The sequence below is a fragment of the Dipodomys ordii genome, unplaced genomic scaffold (genome assembly GCF_000151885.1).
Source record: "Dipodomys ordii isolate 6190 unplaced genomic scaffold, Dord_2.0 Scaffold6, whole genome shotgun sequence".
Lineage (NCBI taxonomy): Eukaryota > Metazoa > Chordata > Mammalia > Rodentia > Heteromyidae > Dipodomys > Dipodomys ordii.
In genome coordinates this window covers 10,527,021-10,533,638 of record NW_012267222.1, presented here as the reverse complement: position 1 = coordinate 10,533,638, position 6,618 = coordinate 10,527,021, and positions in this window count along the sequence as shown.

Sequence of the window (6,618 nt, the reverse complement as noted above, 5' to 3'; positions counted from 1 at the left end):
GAACCACAGCTCCACTTCCAGATTTTCAGTGGTAAGGAGGAGATAAGAATTTCATGGGGCCGGGTGCCAGTGGCTCATGTCTGAAATCTTAGCTGCTCAGGAGGCTGAGATCTGAGGATTGTGGTTCAAAGCCAGCTGGGGCAGGAAAGTCCATGAAACTCTTTTCTCTGTGTGTGTGTGTGTGTGTGTGTTGGTCGAGGGCCTGAACTCTGGGCCTGGGCTCTGTCCCTCAGCTCTTCAGCTCAAGGCTAGTGCTCTACCACTTGAACCATAGCACCACTTCTGGCTTTTTCTGCTTATGTAGTGCTGAGGAATGGAACCCAGGGCCTCATGCATGCAAAGCAAGCACTCTACCACTGATCCACCTTCTCAGTCCCCCATGAAACTCTTATCTTCAATAAACCACCAGAAAGCCAGAAGTGATGCTGTGGCTCAAATGGTAGAGCGCTCACCTTGAGCTGAAGAGTTCAGGAACAGCACCCAGGCCCAGAGTTCAAGCCCATGACCACCACCACCACCAACAAAAATTCATGGGGACCTTTCTGCCCAGCCTCGCTCTGAATCACAATCCTCAAATATCAGCCTCCTGAGTAGCTAGAATTATAGGCATTAGCACTCAGTGCAGATTCTTTTTTTTTTTTTTTGCCAGTATCACGGTTTTGAACTCATGATTTTTTTTTCTATTTTTTTTTTTGGGTCCAGTCGTGGGGTCTGAACTCTGGGCTTGGGCACTGTCCCTCAGCTCTTCAGCTCAAGGCTAGCGCTCTACCACTTGAGCCACAGCGCCACTTCCGGCTTTTTTCTTTTTTGCTTATGTGGTGCTGAGGAATCGAACCCAGGGCCTCAGGCATGCAAGGCAAGCGCTCTACCGCTGAGCCACCTTCCCAGCATGAACTCATGATTTTTATCTTGCTGAGCACTCTACCACTTGAGCCAAGCCTCCAGGATGACTTTTTGGTGATTATTTTAGAAATGAGTCTGGAGGAGTTTCTTTCCTTCTTTTCTTCTTCCATCCTTCTTTCCTTCCTATCTTTCTTTCTTTCTCTCTCTTTTTCTCTTTCTTTCTTTCTCTCTCTCTCTCTCTTTCTTTCTTTCCTTCTCTTTCTTTCTTTGACAGTCCTGGGCTTGAACTCAGGGCCTGGGCCCTATCCCAGCTGCTTTAGCTCAAGGCTAGCACTCTACCATTTGAGCCACAGTGCCACTTCCAGCTTTTTCTGTGTATGTGGTGCTGAGGCAAGCACTCTACCACTGAGCCACTTTCCTACCCCCTGGAGGACTTTTCTATCCAAGCTGGCTTCAAACCATAATCCTCTATATCTCAACCTCCTAAATTGGGTAACAAGTGTAAGCCCTTGTGTCCCTAATATAATTTTTTTATTTTATTTTTTTTTGTCAATCATGGGGCTTGAACTCTGGGCTTGGGCACTATCCCTGCATTCTTCAGCTCAAGGCCAGTGCTCTACCACTTGAGCCACAGCACCACTTTCGGTTTTCTGGTGGTTAATTGGAGATAAGTCTTACAGACTTTTCTGCCCAGGCTGGCTTTGAACTGTGATACTCAGATCTCGGCCTCCTCAGTAGCTAGGATTATAGGCATGAGCCACCGGTGCCCAGCTCTAATATAAATTTATGGAGAATTTTCTGTTTCAGAAAGCTTATTAAAAAACCAAAATTTTGGGCTGGGAATGTGGCTCAGTGGTAGAGTGCTTGCCTAGCATGCATGAAGCCCTGGGTTCAATTCCTCAGCACCACATAAGCAGAAAAAGCTAGAAGTGATGCTGTGGCTCAAGTGGTAGAGTACCATCCTTGAGCTGAAGAGCTGAGGGACAGCTCCCAGGCCCAGAGTTCAGGCCCCACGACCGACCAAAGAAAAAAAATTAGGTAGGCATTGGAGAGAATTAGGAAATTCAGAGTTTCAGAGTAAGCCGCTAGCCTAGAGTCACAAAGCCAGTAAACCACAGAGTCAAAGCTCTGAACTCAGATGCCAACACTTAGCTCTGGCCATCACCAAGCTGCCTTTGAGAAAGGAGTTTCCCAGCCTCTAATGTGTCCTTCTCTTCCTGACACTGATCCTGAATGGTTGTTAGACTAGAATAACCACCAGGAGATGTTGTATACAACTTTGGCACCCTCGTTCAGTCATCTATGATGCTCAGAACCAGAATTCACAGTCCGTACTTGGCACCCTGATCAGGGATTTGATGAACAATGTGTTTGTTAGACACCATGTCCTCTCAGGGCCTCACCAAACACCCCCTGCCTGCTGGCTGGAGGCAGGGAGCAGGCCCAGGGTGAGTCACGGCCAGGCTATTTCACAATCTGTCCATCCACTAAGCAACAGAGCTGGCCAGGGCACTGGATGGGTGGCAGGTGTTTGCTTAAGCTCCTGGACAGAAAGATGGCTCTTAATGACAAGTATAACAGCAAGGACAGTTCAGCACACCAGTACCCACCCAAGTCTCATCCAGAGAGTTCTTTGATTTCTAGGCTTTCTTTGACCTGAGGTTCAATCTTGAGAGGAGAGAAGCCACAACAAGCCTCAGTTCCTCATCTGGAAAATGGGAACTACATATGCATCTACACATACACACACTCTATATGCGCTGTGTAATTTAGTCTTTATATTAATGATCACAGATGGTATGTCTCTCTGTGACCAAAGTCACAACATAGGGTTAGTGAGGGGTTAGGAATCCACTCAAGTCTGTGTGTCTAAATAGACTGTGTCCAGAGCTGTTGCTGGTGGCTCATGCCTGTAATTCCAGGTACTCCAGAGTTAGAGATCTGTGGATTGTAATTCCAAGCCAGCTAAGCAGGAAAGTCCATGTGACTCTTATTTCCAGCTCACCAGCAAAAAAAACTGGAAGTGAAGCTGTGCCTCAAGTGGTAGAGCACCAGCCCTGAGCTGAAGAGTTGAGGGACAGCACCCAGGCCCAGAGTTCAAGCCCCACAACCGACAAAAGCAAAACAAAACAAAAACAGTGGAGTCCATCCACAATACTATGGCCCAGGAGGAAAGACAGGAATAAAGATTGGGAAATAGCTCCCTGCTTTACTTGGCCATTGCCAAGTACCATGTGTCCTTCATTTATTTTCAGCTATTGATATTGTTATTGCTACCTTCTTACTCTTCACCCACAAAGAAATGAGAGAAAAGAACCCTCAGACTAAGTAGAAAGTCAATCAAAACCCAATTCCTTATCAACTCGTCTATCTGACCCCATTCTCCCACCTCTCCTCCCTGTCAAGTTGCCACAGAAATATTTTCTAGCACTCCTCCAACTATAGAAATCTGGATTTTTTTGGACTGGGAATGTGGCTTAGTGATTAAGTGCTTGGCTAGCATACATGAAGCTCTGGGTTCAATTCCTCAGTACCACATAAACAGAAAAAGCCAGAGCTGGTGCTATGGCTCAAAGTGGTAGAGTGCTTGAACACAGAGAGGCTCAGGTCCTGAGTTCAAGCTCCAGGACTGGCAAAAAAAAAAAATCTGGATTTTTCTCCAGGCATGGTGGCATACATCTATCATCCTAGAACTCAGGAGGTGAAAGCAGGAGATCTTGAGTTTGAGAAAGTTTGGACAAAGTTATACAGATCCTGTCTCTCAAAAGCAAAATACAGTGGTGACCCAGTGGCTCACGCCTAGCTACTCTGGAGGCTGAGATCTGAGGATTTAGGTTCAAAGCCAGCCCAGGCAGGAAAGTCTATGAGATTCTTATCTCCAATTAACCACCAGAAAACTGGAAGTAGCACTGTGGCTCAAGTGGTTGAGTGTAGTGTGAGCTGAAGAGCTGAGGGACAGCGCCCAGGGCCAGAGTTCAAGCTCCATGACAAGAAAGAAAGAAAGAAAAGGGGGGGAGTGACAGAAGGAGACAGAGACAGAGAGACAGAGAGAAAGGGCTAAGAGTTCCAGGTTAGCCTAGTTTCTATAATGAGACCCTGCCCTCCAAATATGTAAATAAATAAAATGTATCATTTTGATTTTGTAACTGGCGTCTTCTTGTTGCTGTTTTGATTTGTTTGGGTCTGGTCCTGGGGCCTGAACTCTGGCCCTGGGCGCTGTCCCTCAGCTCTTCAGCTCAAGGCTAGCGCTCTACCACTTAAGCCACAGTGCCACTTCCGGCTTTTTTTCTTTTTGCTTATGTGGTGCTGAGGAATCGAACCCAGGGCCTCATGCATGCAAGGCAAGCACTCTACCACTGAGCCACCTTCCCAGCCCCTTGTTGCTGTTTTGTTTCATGCCAGTACACAACACACTTCTAGCCTTTTCTGTTTATGTGGTACTGAGGAATCAAAACCCAGGGTTTCACTGCTAAGCCACATTCCCAACCCTTCCTCTTAGTCTTTCTTGGTTCAGTACTGGTATTGAACCTCCAGCCTGACTCTAGGGCACATCTTTTATTTTTTATTTATTTATTTTTATTTTTTTGGTCCGGTCGTGGGCCTGAACTCTGGGCCTGGGCACTGTCCCTCATCTCTTCAGCTCAAGGCTAGCGCTCTACAGCGCCACTTCTGGCTTTTTTCTTTTTGCTTATGTGGTACTAATGAATCGAACCCAGGGCCTCAGGCATGCAAGGCAAGCGCTCTACCACTGAGCCACCTTCCCAGCCCACATCTTTTATTTTTAATTTTAATTTATTTATTTTTGTTGGTTGTGGGGCTTGAACTCTGGGCCTGGGCACTGTCCCTGAGCTTTTCAGCTAAGGCTAGTGCTCCAGCACTTGAGCCACAGTGCCACTTCTGGTTTCTGGTGGTTAATTGGAGGTAAGAGTCTCACAGACTTTCCTGCCAGGCTGGCTTTGTACAGTGATCCTCAGATCTCAACCTCCTGAGTAACGATTACAGGCATGAGCTATCGGTGCCGGTTTAGGGCACATCTTAAACCAAAAACACTAATGTGTTAACCTCTGCCCTCTGCTTTTGTACTCTATCTTCTCTGTCTTTCTCTATCTCTCCTGGACTGTACCAAGAGTCTCCCTCAGAAAACATTTGCATTGATGATAAAGATACCAACTCCTTCCCCAGTAAGGGGTTAATAGCAATGCAATCTTAAAAGGCTGGAAACAAACTCTGCTTCTTAAATACTGCCCACCACCTTACAGACTCACCGTTCGGGCAGCTGGGAGGAGGAGTAAATGAGTGACGCAGAGTCACAGAAAGTGCTTACCCCACAGTTGGCACCTAACAAGTGCTCTCCACAGAGAGCTGTCAAGGGGCCGCCCTCCAGGAAATCTGAGACCCAGTGGATTAATTATCCTCAGACAGAAAACAATGCTGACTTCCCCAGACAGCCTGAGAGGGGAGAAACCCAAACACACAGTTACAGTTCACTTAAATCAGAGCTAATCTTTAATCTTTTATGGATGCATGTAATATATTAACTATTATAGCCTCTCCTCCCCAGGCAGCACAACACCTGGTCAACCAGAAGCTGGGTTAAATGGCAAGGAGCCAGGAAATAAGCCAATTACCCTTCAGCAGACTTTTCCCCCCCACCCCACCCCCACCATTAAGTAGATAATGCTGTCACCTAGGGGGTGGGGATAGAGGACTCATGAATCAGCACTCAGTAGAAAACACTAAGCTACCCAATTGGTAGCTCGGCTTAGCCTCAAACATTATGAAGCAAAGACTGCCCTGAGCTCTCATTTCTCCTGTCTTGAGTTTCTGAGGGCTGGCATTACAGTTGTGCATTGTGCTGGCCAGCTTGATTTCATGCATTTTACTTCTCACCCTGCAAATCAACTCCCTAACAACAAGACTTGTGCTGGGTGATGGCTCATGCCTATAATTCAAGCTACTAGGAGGCTGAGATCTGAAGACTGTGGTTAAAAGCCAGCTCAGGCAGGCAAGTCCATGAGACTCTTATCTCCATCTAACCAACAACAACAAATAAAAGCAGGAATTGGAGCTGTGGGTCAAGTGGTAGAGCTCTAGAGTTGGGTCAAAATGCTCAGGGACAGTTCCTAGGCCTAGAGTTCAAGCCACAGGACTGGCACAAAAAATCAAACAACAACAACAACAACAAAGCAAGACTGTGTCATTTATTATTGGTGTTTATTGCTGGTGGTTACTATGAATAATGATGCTGTAGTTATCATAATATAGGGGAAAAATCCAAAGGTTCAGTATGACTAAGGAAAGGTGTCTATATGAATTTTGAAGTCAAAAGTTCAATTCTCTATTTTTTCAACTCCAAGATGCAGTTGTGTCCATGTTTATCAGGCTTTTCTTAATATATATATATATATATATATATGGATACATATATAGAGGGGGGAGGGGCGGGGGGAGACATTTGTTGATTGCCTGAAACACTCCCATTAAAGAGATGTAATTCCAGCATTCAGAAGATTTAGCCTGGGATATGTCATATCAAGATCTTGTCTAAAAAAATAAAAAGAGAAAGCTGGGCGCTGGTGGCTCACGCCTGTTATCCTAGCTACTCAGGAGGCTGAGATCTGAGGATCGCGGTTCAAAGCCAGCCCGGGCAGAAGAGACCGTGACTCCTATCTCCAGTAAACCACCAGAAAACCGGAAGTGGCGCTGTAGCTCAAGTGGTAGAGCGCTTGCCTTGAGCTGAAGAGCTGAGGGACAGCGCCCAGGCCCAGAGTTCAA